General features: G+C 39.3%; 2 long non-coding RNA genes across 3 annotated transcripts; both read right to left on the reverse strand.

The window, feature by feature from the left end:
• Positions 1 to 5,974: 5,974 nt before the first annotated feature.
• On the reverse strand, positions 5,975 to 8,796 carry LOC131014135 (uncharacterized). Of its 2 annotated transcripts, XR_009098079.1 has the most exons (3): positions 8,317 to 8,796; positions 6,738 to 6,801; positions 5,975 to 6,226 (listed from the first exon to the last, which is right to left on the reverse strand). It is a non-coding gene; the product is annotated as an uncharacterized LOC131014135 (long non-coding RNA). The 2 variants fall into 2 exon arrangements; XR_009098080.1 differs by lacking the exon at positions 6,738 to 6,801.
• Positions 8,797 to 14,182: 5,386 nt separating this feature from the next.
• LOC131014130 (uncharacterized) lies at positions 14,183 to 17,380 on the reverse strand. Its single transcript, XR_009098074.1, has 3 exons — positions 16,966 to 17,380; positions 14,955 to 15,016; positions 14,183 to 14,423 (listed from the first exon to the last, which is right to left on the reverse strand). It is a non-coding gene; the product is annotated as an uncharacterized LOC131014130 (long non-coding RNA).
• Between the last annotated feature and the right edge of the window lie 3,108 nt (positions 17,381 to 20,488).

Genomic DNA, 20,488 nt, shown 5'->3' on the forward strand with positions numbered 1-20,488 from the left:
ACTAAACTCAGTTTAGTACCTAACTCTTTTTGCATGCTCGTCTAGAAACGTGTAGAAAATCTGGAATCTCGATCCGTTGTAATCGTCATTGGTACTTCGTGCAATCGCACTATCTCTCGTTTCATTCCTTTTTACCAAAATTTCATTTTTAAAACTTGGTACATCTTCGTACCTCCTAGGTGTGCTGTGTAAGGGGTGTCATGAGCTTCACTCATGATTTCATTTTTCAGCTATTCTCTATCAGGCACACATTCTTCCATCAAATAATATGGCATTGTCTGTCGCTTCTTGATAATTCTCCATCTTCTCGGTTCGAATCTTCATTCGTAACCTCTCCATCTTTTCATCCTCTCTTTGAGTTGTGATTATCCTTGACCGTAGGTCAGATGTAACGTTCAGTGTAACAATCACTATTTTCGTCGTTTGAGGTGGTATCACTACCTCCAATCTCAATCTCTGGAATTCTTTGATCAAGTTTTCTTCTTGAGTAAGGAAAAATCTAACTCTCCTTGATTCTTTCTACTCAACACATCAACGACATCGTTAGCTCTTTCGGGGTGATAATTTATCCCGCAATCGTAATCTTTCACCAACTCTATCCATCTTCTCTGTCACATGTCTTGATTTTTTTGCTCAAAGAAGTATTTGAGACTTTTTGTGATCGGTGTTTATCTCACACCATACTCCATAAAGATGGTGTCTCCAGATCTTCAAAGCATGCACTACGGCTGCTAATTCTAAATCATGCGTCGGATAATTCATCTCATGTGGCTTGAGTTGCCGTGAGGCACTTGCAATAACTCTTCCATCATGCATCAGTACACATCTTAGTCCATTCTTTAATGCGTCTGTATAGACTGCATACTCTTTGTTCGCCTTTGGAACAACTAAAACTGGGGCAGTGGTAATTCTCTTCTTCAGCTCTGAAAAACTCAACTCACACTCGTTTGTCCACTCAAATTTAACTTCTTTATTTAGCAGGTGCGTCAATGGCTTAGTGATTTTCGAAAAGCCCTCAATAAATCTTCGGTAATACCCTGCTAATCTCAGAAAACTGCGGATTTCATGCGGTGTAGTCGGTGCTCTCCACTCTTGTACCGCTTGAACTTTTGTTGGGTCTACTTTGATCCCTCTCGCAGAAACGATATGGCCAAGGAAATTGATTTCTTTAAGCCAAAACTTACATTTGCTGAACTTAGCATATAGCTTTTCAGCTCTCAATCTCTCTAACACGATTCTCAACTGCTCTTCGTGCTCTCGTTTACTCTTTGAGTAAATCAGAATGTCGTCTATGAATACTAACACGAACTTGTCCATGTATTTGTGAAAGACTCGGTTCATGAGATCCATGAACACTGCAGGGGCATTCGTCAATCCAAAAGGCATGACTATGAATTCATAGTGCCCGTATCTCGTACGAAATGCCGTCTTCGAAATATCTTCCGATCTTATCTTCAGCTGATGATACCCCGTTCTCAAGTCAATCTTTGAAAAAGTGCTCGCTTTTTGGAGTTGATCGAATAAATCATCGATCCGAGATAACGGATACTTATTCTTCAGTGTCACCTTATTCAACTCGCGGTAGTCAATGCATAACCTCAAACTACCGTCCCTCTTTTTTTAAAAAAAAATCGGTGCTTCCCACGGGGAAACACTAGGTCGAATGAAGCCCAAATCTAGCAATTTTTGAAGTTGCAGCTTCACTCTTACAACTCTGCCGGGGCCATTCTATATGGTGCATTTGACGTCGGTGCGGCTCCGGGCTCAAGATCAAATGTAAACTCGAGCTATCGATCTGGGGTAATCCTGGTAAAGCTTCAGAAAAAAATGTCTTTGTATTCTCGCATGACTGGTACGTCATCTATGTTTGTTTTGGACTCCTCACTCTGATTCAGGTATACAACATACGCGGTTGTATCCTTTCTCTGCAAAAGCTTTCGGCTTGAAGCGCCGAAATTATTGGCGGCTTTCTCATTTTCTCTCAACGCCAATAAACAAGTAGGCTCTTGGCCTGAAAAAAATGAAACGATATTCGTCTCTCCTTGCATTGTATCGTCGCATGGTTCTCCTCTAACCAATCCATTCCCAAAATAATATCTATGTACCACATAGACATCATCCTTAGGTTTTTAGCCTTGAGCTTAATCGATTCTAGCTAGAATTCTAAGTCAGGACATACGAGTGAGACCATAGTGGTTCTGCTAGATTTCTTCGATTCTTGTCCTGAGCCTTCTGCTCAAGCGCAACACTCTCTGTTGATGGGATTGATTCGCCTGCGGGGCTGGCGGCTGCCTTCCTTACTGACGTGGTTGATAGGCAAGCTGCTGTCGCGATGGCGGCGGTAGCGGTAGGACTCCTTCCATCGCTTTGAGCTGCGGCCGAAACTGACTCGGTCGTTCTCCGCTTCCACTTTGCTGACGATTCGGACACTAGTTGAGTAGTGCCCGTCCCCTCGACAGGTGTAGCAGGTATTTTGTCCCATTTTCTCTTTCCTTCTTGCCCTCGTCCAGAAAAAGATAGATTGAATGTTCGAGTGCTCTTAACCGTTTTGGGGTGCTGAAGCTTAAAACACTTTCTCTGGCTACAATGCCAGTTCTATCTCCAATGCTTTATTTAATGTTTCAGTACACATAACCGCACTCCGACTCGTTACATCGTCTCGTACCTCTTATCTCAAACCTGATCGAAACAATTTTGACATCTTCTTGTTCATCTCTTCTTGATATGTGGCATACCGAACCAAGTCGCAAAATTGACGTTCGTTTTCAGCTTCGGTTTTATTGCCTTATCTCTTATCATCAACTCTATTTCTCTCTTCAATCGGTTTTTCTTTCTCGGCAAAAGTCTAAGGGGACATATTTCAGCCTTAGAATTAATTCCCATTGCTCACGAATCATAAGACTCTTACTCAACATCATATTATTTCCTTAGTTCTCATAACTCAACGTCAAAGACATATCTCATGTCTATCATCGTAACATTAGACTCTCTGATCATCGTCGTATAGACATATAAGAAAATCTTCTCTTTCGAGAACTCTTACTAATTGCGGGGCATAACGGAAATAAAACATCCCGTACTACGACGACGATGCTACTTCTATACTAGTCGTCATCTCAGTCTACTATCGTGGAAAAAGTCATCTGTTCTAATCTGTCATCTCGATCTCCTTAAATCTGCTATTGCCTGTTCTGGCTTAGCATTACTTCTTCTCATCCTCGAAATGGTTAGCTTTCTACATACTTGGCTAATATATGAAAATCCATAGTCGAACAGTTGTGCTTGTCCCGTAATAATATATTTTACGACTGCTCCCATAACTCGTGTTTTCTTTCAAATACTCTTCTTGATTATGCCATCCTAGTTACCTAGACATTCCTAACTCTTGTCGGATGTGGTAGGGACTAGGATGTGATGAATAAAAATGTCTGATCTTGAACAAGACGAGCTCAAGTAATGGAATGATTCCATAATAGCCAGTGCTATCTCAAGGATAATGAAGAAGTTACAATCAAAGGAAGATCAAAAGCTAGAACAGAAACTAAGATAAAAACTGAGATATAATATGATGGGAGTAAATCAATACTGGAAGTAGAAGCAATCCACTAGGTGGAAAATGAATAAATTGTCCACTGTTAAATCAAGGGGTAAGGATTTCCAATACAAACGACTCAGGCTCGAACACAGTGGATCTGGAAAAATTTCTCAATAGCAAATAGTTCATCTCATGTAGGAGTTCAAATGGATGCAGAAAAATTTAAAAATGACCAAGCGGGATAGGAACTCAATAAGTCTACTCTCATTATTACTCTTAGCGATGTTAAACGCGGTCCCGGTGAAAATACCTCTATTACGAAGTACAATTGGTCAATAGTATCTATGCATCCCATGAGGTCTCCATAATACGTTCGCCCTATTAGGGTCGTGTCTATAAATCGCGATGAAATCTCTAAATTCTCATCTCAGTTCTCTATATCTCAACTCAATTCTATATTTCTCATATAGAATTCTCATAGTTCTCGTTATCTCTATCGTTTATCTAACATCATGCATCAAATTATCAATCTCAAAACTACGATGTGACATAAAGCTTTCTAGTCATCACTGTCATCTCTATATCATAGGAAAAATTGCCTCTCTTTTGAGGTCTTACACAAAAGCGAAGGTTCTCTGTGTACAAAACGCCCTATACTATAATGATGCTCTCGCTATGCAAGCATCATAGGGACTAAGCGTCATATATGTTCTATACTATGCTTCTAGCTATGTACATCAGCTATGCATTACTACTATATATATATTCATATACATCTCTAGATAGTCTCGGTCGTCATCTATCAATCTCCCATCTCGTCGTCACCTGATATCCTACTCCTAACATCATCAGTCGGAGCATCCTCACTCGGCTCCGACTCTTCCTCCTCACACTTGTCTATGATCCGATACGCGCTATCGTCGCTCGGCTCATCCTCGACATCCGTATCATACATCGGATAGTAAACCGGCACCTCGGGAATAGAAACCCATGTCTCGGTGCTGTCGTCCGCAACTTGATGCCATAAAGGCTGGGTTCGCCCGCGTCCAACTGTCATATCCGGAGTCTCCTCGTCCGGATCCTCCTCATCGCCGTCTGACCTCGCAGGTCGAGATCCTCCCTCTTGGGCGCCTCGATAAGGTGCATAGTGGAGCTGGTGCGTGTAAGGCTGTAAAGCCAAAACATCGGAATCTAGTACTGGGGCAACTCTCGAATCGGATGGCCCCGACACTCGCTGAATCAGAGGCTCTGTAAAACCAATCGGCGGTGCTGACCTGATAGGTAGCACTGGTAAAGGTGCCGTCACCGGGGTCAACTCCCATAATGGTAAGTCGGCGCTAGGATATGTGATCATCGCCAAATACGAAAACGGATCGTGCTCCACAACCGGTGAATACGTCTCGAAAACTATCGGATCTTAAACAGTCTGCTCAGGTATAATCGGCATCAGCTCACTAGGGGGTGGTGGTGCAACCGGGTAAGGCTCATCTGGCAGTGGGGGTGCAACCACTAACTCTCCACCCTGGACTGGCCCAGCGGGCACTTCGTACGGCGGTGCAGGGGAATCGCCGAATGCAAAATAACGATGGCCGAGCGTCGCGATTAAACCGCTAATGTCACCATACCTCACTCTTCCCAACCACGTAGTGCCCACGAATAGGGGAACGAATGTTGTCGCCCAAACTCCCCACGTGGGTGGTAACCGCGGAATCAGAAGATCGATAGCTTCCGCTCCGTCGATTCCGTAGGGAATAACCCTCTACCTGCATCGATGGTAATGCGCTAGAAACTCTCCTAGCGTATCGTCCTTATCTGGCTCATACTCTCTAACCCAGCCTTTCGTTGCTTCTTCAACAATACGCTGCATCTCTCTCTCATTTGGTCCGGTGGAGCAACGGCTATACTAGCCTCAACATGACTCCCAAATATTCCTCAACTCATGGTTCTCATCATGCTCAGATAGTTCCGCCATCAAACATCACATAACTCATTAGTGAGTCAACTCAAAACTCAGCATGAAAGCGGAAAAGAAAACATCAAAAGCTCTTACCTCGATAAGTCGGAGGAGATGGGGTGCTGGGGTTCTGTTTCGACCGACTCTTAAACCAGTCTAAGAACTCAAATTAAACTAGTACTCAACTCATAAATAAGAGCAAATAAAAGCTCAACTCAATCAAGCATTTAACTCAGAGCAGACGACCTGCTCTGATACCACTCTGTCGCAGCCCGATTCCGACACTAGTAATAGCGGGGATCGAGTATCGATACGACTATTTTAAAGGAATAAAAGACAAGATGTATAGGTCAAACATCAAGCGGAAGCTCACATCAAAAGGTGTTAAGGAAATCATCATAAATGAATCCAAGGGTAAAATCGTCAACATCGTTATATCTTTTTGATTATCAGGAATTTCACGAACAAAAACAAAACGGGTATAGCTCATTTTTCATAATGAAGAATAATATGCAGAGTATCGCAGCAAAAGACGAATCGATTATATGTATGAAGACATATAACCGTGAGTGTATTGCTTGATTTTCAAAGGAAATTAAGTATCTTAAACATCAAACTCTATTTAACATAACTTCATATCAAAACTCTATCGACAAAACAGACATACGATAGAGAAAGAAAACGTCAACCCGAAACATTCTCCACCAGCACCGCACCATACTCCCCCTCCGCTTATCCTGCACGTTTAGAAATACATGCAGGGCGTGAGTACATAAATACTCAGTGGACATATCGCCGAAAAACAAAGCTGCTCATAGAGCTATAAATTGAACTTGCCACAATTAAGCAATACACAGGAATTATATCTTAAAAGAACCTGTGCAAGCAGTTTTAACCATAAACATCATAATTAAGTGTCTGCAGACAAGTACTCGACATGTATGTACCGCATCTACAACTCATCATTATAATTAAGGTACTGAGAAGTAGGCCTCCCTCTCAAGTACCGTGACCGGCCGACCCGAAGACGGCTCACAGTCACCTCTGTGCACAAAATCCCGCTTGTGGCAGGACCGAATTCGTCTCATCTCATCAGTAGAGGGTAAACGTACAAGCTCAACATCAAAAATTGGCAAGTCAAACAGTTCTCAAACATCATTTATCTCAAAAACATTTGTTAATCTCATAACATCATCAAATTATTTTAGAAAGCTCATATGATAAACATATACTCAAAATATTGCCCACCTAAAGACCTTACTCAAAATCTCCCGTCAAAGTGGAGTTACTTACTTCCTTGCTCTTCTCGTGTCTTCAGGGATCATCATCATCATCGAAAGTTCATGTCATAAAATGAATCTCGATTAGAACTCATTGACTAATTCTCAGGCCTTATCTCATACTCTATCTCATATTCTATCTCTTTACTCAACTCTATATAAACTCTCCACTCATCTCACATCCTTAAGTTCAAGGATAGGTTTCAAGAAAATCATGGCTCTAAGTCTCGATTTATTTCTCATATAAGGTTCGTCTAATCTCATTCAAACACATAGGTAACACAATCACATAAGGCACATAAGAAATCACAAACAAACATCATCAAAACATGCTCTGTTTTTACACTGACTCAACTTCAAAATTTAAACTGTTCTGACTCCGACATCTCCTGGACTCTAGACTCATACCGAAAGAAAGATCTTCGAGTCTAGTTTCATTTAAAAAAAAAATAGAGTCGAAAACTCCAAGTGGTTTGAGAGATATGACGTTTTTACCATTATCTACCATTTCTGGCAGTTTTGTGCAACCGAAGGTTACAATTTTTCAAAAATAGTAAACGTTGTCAAACTGGGCTCATCTTCGGTGGATATCTAGCTAACACAAAAAGGTTGATACCATAAAAAGTTGGAAAGCTAGATCACATAGGAAGCTACTGAAACGAAAGACTCTTTCCCCTGTTTTCTGAAATTCTCGGTAATAATGTGCAGTTTAAGTTTTGCATTTTAAAAAAATATCAAACGAAGTTGAAAAGACTTGAAATTTTACCAGGGTACTCAAGACTCATGTATGGACTTGCTATACAATTTTCAAAGCTATTTGACATCGAAAAACCGTCGATCACAGTAGGTCAGTAAGGCCTACGAAAATTTCTCCAAAATCTCATCTCAAACTCTTTATATGCTCAACCACATCAAAACGATCGAGCGAAAAATATACTCAACCTCGACTCTTCTCATCTCATATCATTCTCGAACATCAACTCAAAGCAAAAGCAAATCTCACTTTAACTCAATTAAATTCCCATGGCAAACCATAGCTAATATCCTCAACATATACTTATTTCATGCTCAAGATTATATACTTAAATGATTTCACACAATTAATCACATAGATTTATTAATCTCCCTAGTTTTTATTAAACTAAAACTTTTGAAATACCACTAATCATGTATAACCTATTGATCAAAACATAGATCTAACATCCTAGGTTACCAATTAGCACAAATCAACATCATAAAACAAGATCCCATATAGATACACATATATGTCATCTTCTTCCTCAACTAACACTTTCATTTTTCACTTCTCAACCTCAAGCTTCAATCTCATCCATTATTAATCATCTAGATCATCTCATAAACTCAAATCCATCATCATATAACTCAAGCCAATTCAAGAAAATAAACAACAAAATTCGTAGGGTTTCAAGCCCCTAATTTTCGAAAATTTCCTAGGAATAAGTTTGGTGATTTTCTAGCTCAATCATGATCATATACTCATTCACATATCATTAATATGATCAAATAAATAATCTAAGATCACTTACTCAAGGATTTAAAAGGTGATCAAGACTTTGCTCCAACTTTGATCTTAGTTCTAGCTTCTTGAATTTGATGAGATATGATAGTGTTTGATTGGATTGGATGGTGGATTATCTCATAGTAGTGTTTGATGAAGCTTCTCTAAGCTTTCTTCAATGGACATCAATGGAGGAAAAGAGAGTATAGAGAGAGAGAGGGGAGGCCGAGAATGGGGAAGAGAAGGGAGGGGGTGTGCGTGAGTTATTTGTAGAATTAGGATAATGACTTGCTCAAGAATTTAATCCCACTTGAATCAAAGTGTTATCCCAACATTTTCACTTTATAATTAAAGCATGTCCCCCCTTAACTCCTACCTCCTAATCCACTTGCCATTTAAGATAATGAGCATGTGGTAAAAACAAAATATCTCAAGTGTAGTATTAGTGAAATTAATACACTCGATCTCAAACTCAGATACTCGATCTCAGCTCTGCCACCAGAGCAGAGCTAAAAGACTCGGCCAGAGCAGAGCTAAAAGTCTCGGCCAGAGCAGAGCTAAAAAGCTCGCCAGAGCAGAGCTCACATCCAGAGCAGAGCTCGCATCAGAGCAGAGCTCTCATCCAGAGCAGAGCTCACATCCAGAGCAGAGCTCGCAAGCCAGAGCAGAGCTGACTGACTCGGCAGAGCAGAGCTAACTGACTCGGCCAGAGCAGAGCTAACTGACTCGGCCAGAGCAGAGCTAACTGACTCGGCAGAGCAGAGCTTGATTTCAGCTCTGTCACCAGAGCTGAGCTCGGGTTTTCAGCTCTGTCGTCAGAGCAGAGCAGAGCTCGGCTCAACATCAGCTCTGCTTCCAGAGCAGAGCTCGGTTCAACTTCAACTCTGCTTCCAGAGCAGAGCTCGGTTTTCAGCTCTGCCTCCAGAGCAGAGCTCAGCTACGCCAGAGCTGTTATACTTTTATCGAAAGGAAAGGAATTTTTAACCTCATCAAAAAAATACAATAGCTCAAACTATTGGAAAAATCTCATCTCATCATAAACTTATTTATATGTATCTCAGTAAAATATTTCTCATAAAAAAAAACTGATATTCAAAAATAATAATAGCTGCATGCCATTTCCCGATTTAAAAAAAATAATCTCGTTTTCCAAAATCTCGAAAATAATCCATGTTAAGATAACACAAAACAAAACACACTCACATCATCGTAAACAAATAGTCACGTAGAAAATCACTCAAACCATCTCAGATAAAACACGGATACAATTCTTATTAAAGCAATCAGCAATCATCTCTCAGATCGACTCTCCCTTCTATAGGGTTTCTCACTCACTTATCTCAACTCTATTCTTCTTCAGATGTTCCTATTTGCAATAGGACAATTAAACTCACAGATACCTCTGTATCCGTCATCGGGAAAAATAAATTATGCTCTTCTCTCAATTCAATCAGCATCTCTATCTTTATCATTGATTCTATCAGACTCATATCTCTATCTAGAAGAATAACTCATCTCATCAAAATAGTGTAACTCTAATGCTCAATATTTCTATTTATCATCATAACTCCATCTCATTATAATCTCATATCTCAGTACCGTAGTACTCTCTGTAGTGTCTCGACACTACTACTACTCATAAAAGTACGGGGTGTTACATGCCTCTAGTGATGGCTTTGACATACACCTGGTGCATCAACCACCAAACTCACCCGACACCAACATAAATGATTTGGGGTGGTTCAGGTCCATACAATCGCTGCAAACTGAATCAGTTTGCAACAATGTGGCTGACTTACTTATGGCTGTTCAAAATTCATTTCAACAGTTAAGTGCACAAACCTTGAATAAGGTTTTTCTTAGCCTACAAAGTTAAATGATTGAAATACTCAAGGTCAAAGGTCAAAACTGCTACAAAATTCCACATTTGAAGAAGGATTCCTTGATTAGGCAGGATATGCTTCCTTTAAACCTTGAAGTTGATTCAAGGCTTGTTAGGGAATGCATAGCCTACCTAATTGAGCAGGGGAGCATTAATGGGAGTGAAAGTTTCTTAATGCAGCTGCCTATAGGCATGATTGGAGGCACAACTGAGGGGCTGACTTGTAGCATGCAGCAACTACAAATTCAAGGGGGCAGTGGTGCATTTTGAAGATTTTAAGCTTGTTGTTGTTTTTGTAAAGTGAATGCTCATGTTTTTGTAATGCACATATGCACATATGCACAGATGCACAAAGCTTTTTTGTAATAGATGCACAGATGCACATATGCACAGATGCACAAAGCTTTTTTGTAATGTATGCACAGGTTGCTAATGAAAAAACAATTTCAGATTGTTATTTTGAGATTTTATAGCACAATTTTTTGTAATGTATGCACAGGTTACACATATTACACTGCTACAAGCAGATACCAACACATAACACACTGCTAGAAGCAGCTACTGATCACTAAATTATTAGCAACAAATTACCGCAACTAACACGGTGCAATTGTAGCACAAATTGGTAACCAAGTATCGTATCCATAGGGACTGACACAACGAAACTACTTTAGCTATCTCCTAAACAAACTTAAGTAGTAGATAGGCAATAGAACGTAGAGATTGGTTGACTTAAATTAAAACGCAAATAACAGTAATTACAATCACGTAGGAAATATCAAATATAAAAGACAACTGATCCTAGGGTAGTAAATTCATTAACTAAATCTACGTAATTAATCTATTAATCCTATGTACCAATTTAATCCAGTTATGATGAGAGATCACTTAATTAATCAATTACTCTCGCTAGAGCAGCAACGATCGTAGATTAGTAAATTATCTATCTCCGTTAGGTCTCAAGAAAATCTACTAACTCCCGAAAGCTCTTAAGAATAGCTCCCTATGATCCACCTATCTCCGCTAGGTCTCAAGGTTAAAATCATATCATACATTCCTGAATCCGCTAAACAGTTATCTCCGCTAGGTCTCAAACCGAATAGCTACACATGTAAACTATTGGCCAAATAATTCACAAGAAAATAAGCACCAGGAATTATGAATCATAAACTGGAAGGCACAAAGGTATTAACAAATAAATCACATAAATTCAATCAACTATTTACAAACCCTAGAATCAGCTAAGCGAAATTAGCTAGACATAGCAAAATAAAACATAAACATAATTAATAAGAACGCAATTGTAAAAACTGAAATATATAAAAACCGAATAAAAACTGAAGTAGCGACTTGAATCTTCAATCTTGATCCAAGCCTTGAAAACTAGAAAACAATAAAAGTCTAAAGTTATAAAACTGAAAAATATGAATGCTAGGGTTCGGGTGTCGGGGTCCGTCAATAGGTCAAAAGAGGACCTATTTATAGATTTCAGATTTCCTTCGGATCACCATGGAAGTTGCCATGCAAAGTAGAATTCTAAAGGTAATAGAATCGTGTGAAATAAGGCAACTCTCCAGCTGGATGCGTGCTCCGGAAAATACTCTCACTCTTGCTGAATTCGCAGCTCTCGCCAGAGGAATGGATGTCACCAGGGTAACGGGTCACGCCAGAGAAATGGATGATCTCTCTGACCTCGCCAGAGAAATGGGTCACCAGCGGAATTATGATTTCTCTGCTATCGCCAGAGGAACAGTGATTTCTCTGGCTTCTCGATTCCGCTGTAATGGACTTTTGCGATTCCGCTGTAATGGCTCCCCTCTGATTCTCACTTGGCTGCTCTGACTATTGACTCCTCTGGTGATGACTTCGCTACACTGGCTTCTTGATTTCGCTGACTCCAGAGAAATGGTGATTTCTCTGGAGATTGATTCCGCTGAACTGGAGACTTGAGGTCTTTGATTTCTCTGACTCCAGAGGAATGATGATTTCTCTGCTCTGGAGACCAGAACACCTAGAAAACGCCAAATTCATCCAAAATTCTCCAAAACTGCATTCTTCTATCTCGAAAGCCTAAATCTCCTGCAAAGCATAAAATATACCATAAACGCACCAATTTCCAGAAGATTTTCTTAAAACATGCACATACAAACCCTTAAAAATAGAGTAAATTAAGCATAAATCAACTCCCCCACACTTAGCCTTTTGCTTGTCCTCAAGCAAAATCTATATGAATCCTAAGAAGAGATTGATTTCAACAATGTTCATTTCCATCCAAACATTCACAAAGTCAATTCAACACTTTACAATCAACATACATCTCTCGGTCATGCAAGTAACTCAAAGTTTAAGAAGCAACAAAAGAGTAATGCAAGTAATTCGATCAGACCCAATTATCCGCTAGAAGTGAATTCCCTAATGTGATCGCCTTTATAATCAATATCACCAATTTTTACACTTTGTGTGCTTGAGATTTTTCGACAGTTGAGCCATAATTCATGAAATAAAACCATTTGGATGTAATCCAAAGTCTTTTCACGTGGTTTCCCATGCTCATAGTTAGACTAGAGGAGCAGAGACTCAGAGCTATCACATTTCAGAACAGGCCAGATGTTTCAGAGCTGGCGATTTTTAGAGTAGGCAATTCATCCAACATTTTCACAGATAAGATACGATCGTAGGCAATCACAATGACAACACTCCTTCTAGCATCTACCGGACAAATCACGTTTTACTAACTTACAAAAGTGTTGCAACAAAACTCATAATTCTTTGCATAATCAAGAAACATATATCAAAAGTAAAATAAGAATAACCACCGAACAAACACAAACCCGAAATGCACATTGAAAACCATCTTCTCTTCCACAAATTCATAAAAATTAGCTAGATTCGAGACTAAAAACTAAGCATAGAAAAATCAATTTCGCCCAATTTTTGAAAAATATAAGCTCCAAAACACCCCCCACACTTAAAGCATGCCATGTCCTCAGGGCATAAAAGAAATAAGCAGAGTGTAGAAAACATCTCTGATTATTGGCATTGACAAACTGAATCATCGTGAAAGGCGGTGAAGAGGGGGATTTGCGGTCTGTTGCAGTGGGAGAGTGGCGGCGCTGGGTAGGGCAGCGAAGAGTAGAAAAGGCTGCGCTGGACAGGGCTGCGAAGCGAGCGGCTCCTCTGGACAGGAAGACCTCCAGAAAACTGGCAGAGAAACACCTGTTCCTCTGGCAGTGGTAACGCGCGAGTTCTCGCGACTTCCAAACACCGCACTAAAAATCCAAACAAAACAAAGAAACAAAGAAAAACAAAACGAAACTGAAAGAAAAACAAAACAAAAACAAACAGTTGGGTTACCTCCCAACAAGTGCTTAATTTAACGTCTAGAGCTCGACGATACCTCAAACTCATGGGTCATTGAATTTGACAACTTCAAGACCACGATCCACTTTTGACTTGAAGTATGGTTTGAGACGATGACCATTGACAGTAAAGGTAGTGCCATCAGCGGCAAACAACTCATACGTCCCGTTCCAATTGCTCTTATGCACCACATATGGCCCTGTCCATCTTGATTGCAGCTTGCCAAGAAACAAACGTAATTTTGAATTGTATAAAAGTACCTCATCTCCTGGCTTGATTTCCTTGGTGCGGATGCTCAGATCATGGAATTTCTTGGCCCTCTCTTTGTAGATGCGGGAACTTTCGTAGGCCTCATTCCTCCATTCATCTAACTCCGTCAATAAATCACGCCTTGTATGACCAGCCTCCTTGAACTCCAAATTGATTCTCCTCGTCGCCCAATATTGTCGCAGCCCGCAGACCCGACACTAGTAATAGTGGGGTACGAGTATCGATACGACTATTTTTAAAGAATAAAAGATAAGAAGAACTAGGTGAACGTCATGCGGAAGCTCACGTGAAAGCATGCTAAGGAAAAACTTCATAAAACTAGCCCAAGGGTAAAATCGTCAACATTATCATAACTTTTTAATTATTAGGAATTTCACGAACAAAAACAAAACGCGTATAGTTCATTTTTCATAAGGAAGCATAATTTGCAGAGTATCGCAGCAAAAGGCGAACCGATTATATGTATGAAGACACATAACCGTGAGTGTATTGCTTGATCTCAAAAGAAACTAAGTAATTCAAACATCAAGACTCTATTATCATAGAGGCAAAATAGTAATTTAATTTACATCATTTGAAACTCTCCCCCATCAGCACCAGTCCAATCTCACTCCCAGCTTAGCCTGCACATTTAGAAATATATGCAGGGCGTGAGTACATAATACTCAGTGGGCAAATGCCGAAAAACAAGAAAGGTGCTCGTAGAGCTATAGGTTTGAAGCTTGCCACATCTCAGCAACACACAGAAATAAAGTTAGCGTAAATGAATCTGTGCATGCAGTTTTCATAATCATGATATCATAAATAAGTGTAAGTAAGTGTCTGCAGACAAAGATAATTATCATGTATGTACCGCATCTACAACTCATCATCATAATTAAGGTACTGAGAAGTAGGCCTCCCTCTCAAGTACCGTGACCGGCCGACCCGAAGACGGCTCACAGTCACCTCTGTGCACAAAATCCCGCTTGTGGCAGGACCGAATTCGTCTCATCAGTAGAGGGTAACACACAAGCTCAACATCAAAAATTGGCAAGTCAAACAGTTCTCAAATATCATTATCTCAAAACATTTGTTAATCTCATAACATCATTATATCATTAAATCAGTTTAGAAAACTCGGATAATATGTTTATACTCAAAATATTGCCCACCTGAAGTCCTTCGCTTATTCTGGAAAGAAATCAGGCAACTTACTTCTTCGTCTCGCTCGGGCCTTCATATGTCATCATCACATCGTCATCGTCATCGAAGGTTCATGTGATAAAACAAACCTTAGTCAGAAACTCAAATTCTAAATCCAATCTCTTCTTTACTCTAACTTCTCACTCAACATCTATTTACCCGTTAAAACTCAATCCCTAGGTATACTTGGCTTCTAAGGATTCACACGTCCAATTTTCGACTTAACTCTCAACTCGACTCAAACTTATAGCAAACAAGCACATAAACAAGTATAAACACTTAGGCATATTAAAACACACATAGACAAGTCGAAAACAAGCTTTACTCTGCACTGACTCAACTTTAAAACCTCACCAGACTCTGTACAGACCTCTCCTGGGGTCTTAACTCATACCAAAAGAAACCTCTTCGAGTCTAGTTTCATTTAAAAAAAAGTAGGATCAAAAACTCCAAGTATTTTAGGAGATATGACTGTTTTACTACAGTCTACCATAATCGGCAGGTTTTAGCAACCGAAAAGTTTGATTTTTGAAAAATAGTAAACGTTGTCAAAACGGTCTGAAATTTTGTGGGTACTTAGCTAGGACACTCAGGTCTCAACCATAAAAATGTGGGTTCCAGAATGCTAAGAAAGGCTACTGGAAACGATGACTCTATTGGCTACTCACCGAACAATTCGGCAGAATGTAGCAGTTTTAGTTTTACATTTTATAAAAATAGCAAACGAAGTCCAAATGACTTGAAATTTTACCGGTGTGCTCAAGACTCTCAAATATACCTACCATAAAAGTTTCAGGGCATTTGGGTATCAAGAACCCCTCGAAAACAGTAGTCAGTGGGTCGTGAAAAACGACTCCGAAACATACACACAAGTAAACATGCTCAACTCAACAATTATACAAAGCAAACACATCAAAACTCATTTTAAGCACTTAAAGCACTTAAAAACATTCAAATACATCAAAATACTCGTAATACTCAATCTCGACTCTTTTCTTTCATCATCCAATCAAATCTCATAGAAAACACTTCAACGAACATATCTAACAAATTCCTTCTCAATTTCATGCTCGAAATTTCTCAAATACTCAAATATGATCATTTACATCATATAACTCATTATTCTCATATTTACTCTCTTTTTATCATAAAAACTATATTTATTACATTTTTATGAAAATCCATGTATCAACATAAAACTCTTAGCAAAACATGGATAAAATTCTCATAATGATCATAGAGCAAATAAACCTCATTTTATAAAGCATCAAACTCACATCATACAAAAACTCAAAAATCATACAAACTAAACTTAGCCAAAATTTTATTTAGCCTATAATAGACCTAATCAAAAATACAAAGACACTACTATCATGCTTAAAAACATATATCTCAAGCAAAATCACTTAAATAACACATAGACTAAAAAGTCCTAATTTTTACTAACTAACTCTTTGAAATTTTTACAAACACATACAAATCTTTAATCTACTCATAGATCTTTCATTTTTAACCAATTAATCTCACATCAAAACCATCAATTCACAAATAAGGGCATATATACACATATCCCTAAATTTTAATAAACTATCCCACATCAAAAACTCCAATTGACATCATATACTTAAATTAATCCATCAATCATCATCATCTACACCTCATAGACTCATTTATATCATCAATTCATCATTTAACTCATTAACTCAAAAGTTACCATTTTTGGGGTAAACTAACTTTCATCAAAGTTTCACATCTCATGACACATATTTCACAACATATATCAAACATCAATATACATCACATAACTCTCATTTTTCACCCCCAAACAAGAAAAGAAAAAGAAAATTTTTGAAAGGGGTGAGGACCCACTTTTCGAAAATTTGAAAAAGAAAAGGGAGGGGTGATTTTCTTGCTCATCTTTAAGAATACACTCACATAACATCTTCCAAACAAGATTTTAGGAAAGACATGGTTACTTACCCAAGTTCTTACCAAAATTTCTCACTTTCTCACTCTACTTTGGAGCTTCTTCTTCAAGGATTTTCTTGATCAATTTAGGATAGATAGTGTTTATGGAAAGTTTTAGAGTGATGTGAGGTGTTTGGTAATTTTGTTGGAAGCTTCGAAGGTTTGCTCTAATGGAGGAAAATGGTGGAAGTGTGAGGTGAAGAAGATGAGTGTATGTATGTGTGTTGGGCGAAAATTGTAGTGAGGGAGAGAGGGGTGATGGCCGAAAATTTAGTGAGGGAGAGAGGGATTTGGCTTTTGCAAGATTGAGTTTGATCTTGCATATCTTATGCAATATTTGCTAATTAATGCTCCTCTCTCTCTAATCTTTTCTCTCTCTCTCTCTAATCTTTTCTCTCTCTCTCTCTAATCTCTCTCTAATCTCTACACTCTCATCTCTACTCTCTCATTCTCTATACTCTCAATCTCTACTCTCTCAATTCCATACTTAGCAAAATTGAGACATATAACATATGGTATGGGAGATTAAAATAAAGTGTGAGAAGGGTGATTAAATAAGAATCACAAAACTATGGTAAAGTCACTCATTAATAAAATACCATAGTATAATTATTCATGTGACCAAAATAATGATCATAGCACTATTATTAGTGCACTCACTCAACTATAATATTCCTCTTCGTAGGAAAAATAATTTTAAAAAAATATTATGCCCGGAAAAATTTTCATAAACCGGCGTCATTCGATTTCTCGATAAAAATAACCCATACTTGCTTTGGAAACTCAATCAAAATTCCAAATGCTAAGGTCTCGAATAAAAATCATAATAACTCGGTCACAGTGACACACATCACGAAAATCACATAATCGATCAGTCACGTAATTTCACATAATGTCACATTAAAGCAGTCGGCAAACAAACAAACTAGACATCTCTCGGACCGACTCTTTTCATCAAGGTTCTCACTCTTTCTTCCTCGACTCTAGGTCAGACTCATTATACCTATTCTCTTTAATAGGTCAGTCAAACTCTGATAACTCAGTATCTGTTAAATTTATTCCCGGTAATCGGAAATAAAATCTCAACTCAATTCAATCAGCATCTCTATCTCAGCTCATTTCTCGAATCTCATCATTCTAACTCTATCCTCGGTTTAGTCACTCGTATCTCTATTTAAAAGACAATCTGTCTTATCTAATCATAAAAAAAAAAAAAAATCTCGCATCTCGACATCTCAGTTCTCTCAATAGTGTTAAGACACTATCTCACATCATAGGAAAAGTACGGGGTGTTACATCCTACCCCCCTTAAAAAAAATTTCGTCCCGAAATTTGAGTTATTCACCTTCGGGAAAAAGCTCTGGATACTTCTCTTTCATCTTCTCTTCAAGTTCCCATGTTGATTCTTCTTGACCGTGATGTCTCCATTGGATTTTCACCAAAGGAATCGACTTGTTCCTCAATTGTTGGATCTTCCGGTCCAGAATAGCATCAGGTCTCTCTTCATAGCTCAAATCTGGTTCCAGGGATACTTCTTCTTGATGAATGACGTGTTTTGGATCAAACACGTACTTTCTCAATTGAGAAACATGGAAAACGTCATGGACGTTCGCGAAGCTCGGAGGCAACGCTAGTTTATAGGCTACAGGGCCTATCTTTTCTAATACATCATAAGGTCCTATATACCTCGGTTTAAGTTTTCCTTTCACTCCAAAACGGTGAACTCCTCTAGATGGGGAAACTTTTAGAAAAACCTTGTCTCCCTCTTCAAAATGAATCTCCGTCCTTCTGGTGTCTGCATAAGATTTCTGACGATCTTGTGCCTCCTTTATTCTCTGTCGAATCTGTCTCACAATAGTGATCATCTCTTCTATCGCGTCAGGTCCAAGTACCTTTCTCTCTCCAACTTCATCCCAATAAAGCGGAGATCTACACTTTCTTCCATACAAGGCTTCGTATGGGGCCATGTTGATAGTTGACTGAAAACTATTATTGTAAGCAAATTCAATCAGGGGTAATACTTGCTCCCATTGGCTTCCTCTATCAAGCACTACAGTTCGGATCATGTCCTCCAAAACCTGAATAGTCCTCTCGGACTGTCCGTCTGTTTGCGGATGAAACGCTGTACTAAAATTTAATTTAGTACCCAACTCTTTCTGCATGCTCATCCAAAATCGTGAAGTAAACTTCGAGTCTCGATCTGATGTGATCGTCTTCGGTACTCCATGCAATCGCACTATTTCTCGGATATAAATCTGAGCTAACTTGTCAGATCCATAAGTAATCTGAATCGGTACAAAATGTGCACTCTTCGTCAATCGATCGATGATTACCCAAATAGCGGTATTTCCTCTTTTTGACTTTGGCAGTCCTGTCACAAAGTCCATGGCTATATCACTCCATTTCCACTCTGGAATTTCCAATGGCTGTAACGCTTTCACTTGCTGACAGGCTAGACATCTTTCAACGAAAGACGCTATCTCTCGCTTCATTCCTTCCCACCAAAACTTCGTTCTCAAGTCTTGGTACATCTTCGTACTTCCTGGGTGCGCGGTATAAGGGGTGTCATGAGCTTCACTCATGATTTCATTCTTCAGTTCCTTTTTATCGGGCACACACAGTCTTCCCTCAAACAAAATGGCATTATCTGCCGCCTCTTGATAATTCTCCACTTCTTCAGTTCGAATCTTCATTCGTAACTTTTCCATCTTCTCATCCTCTCTCTGAGCTGTGACTACTCTCGTTCGTAAGTCAGGTGTAATGCTCAGTGCAGAAATTATTATTCCTGTCGTTTGTGGTGGTATTACTACCTCCAAATTCATCTTCTTGAATTCCTTGATCAGGTTCTCTTCTCGAGTAAGGAGAAATCCTAACTCTCCCTGATTCTTTCTGCTCAAAGCGTCAGCTACAACGTTAGCTTTTCCGGGATGATAATTGATCCCGCAATCGTAGTCCTTCACCAACTCTAACCATCTTCGTTGTCGCATGTTTAGATCTTTTTGCTCAAAGAAATATTTGAGACTTTTATGATCAGTGTATATCTCACACCGTGTTCCATGGTGTCTCCAGATCTTCAAAGCATGCACTACGGCTGCTAATTCTAAATCATGCGTCGGATAATTCACCTCGTGCGGTCTCAGTTGTCGTGAAGCATACGCTATAACTTTTCCTTCTTGCATCAGTACACAACCTAGACCATGCTTCGATGCATCAGTGTACACTGCATACTCTTTGTCTGCTTTCGGAACAGCTAAAACTGGGGCAATAGTGAGCCTCTTCTTCAGCTCTTGAAAATTTCGCTCACATTCGTCCGTCCAGACGAATTTGACTTCTTTCTTTAGCAGGTGCGTTAATGGCTTAGCGATTTTTGAAAAGCCCTCTATAAAACGTCGGTAATATCCTGCTAATCCCAGAAAACTGCGAATCTCGTGCGGTGTGGTTGGCGATCTCCATTCCTGTACCGCTTGAACTTTCGCTGGGTCTACCTCAATTCCTCTCGCGGAAACGATATGGCCAAGAAAATTAATTTCTTTAA

Source organism: Salvia miltiorrhiza, chromosome 3, assembly GCF_028751815.1.
Source record: "Salvia miltiorrhiza cultivar Shanhuang (shh) chromosome 3, IMPLAD_Smil_shh, whole genome shotgun sequence".
Lineage (NCBI taxonomy): Eukaryota > Viridiplantae > Streptophyta > Magnoliopsida > Lamiales > Lamiaceae > Salvia > Salvia miltiorrhiza.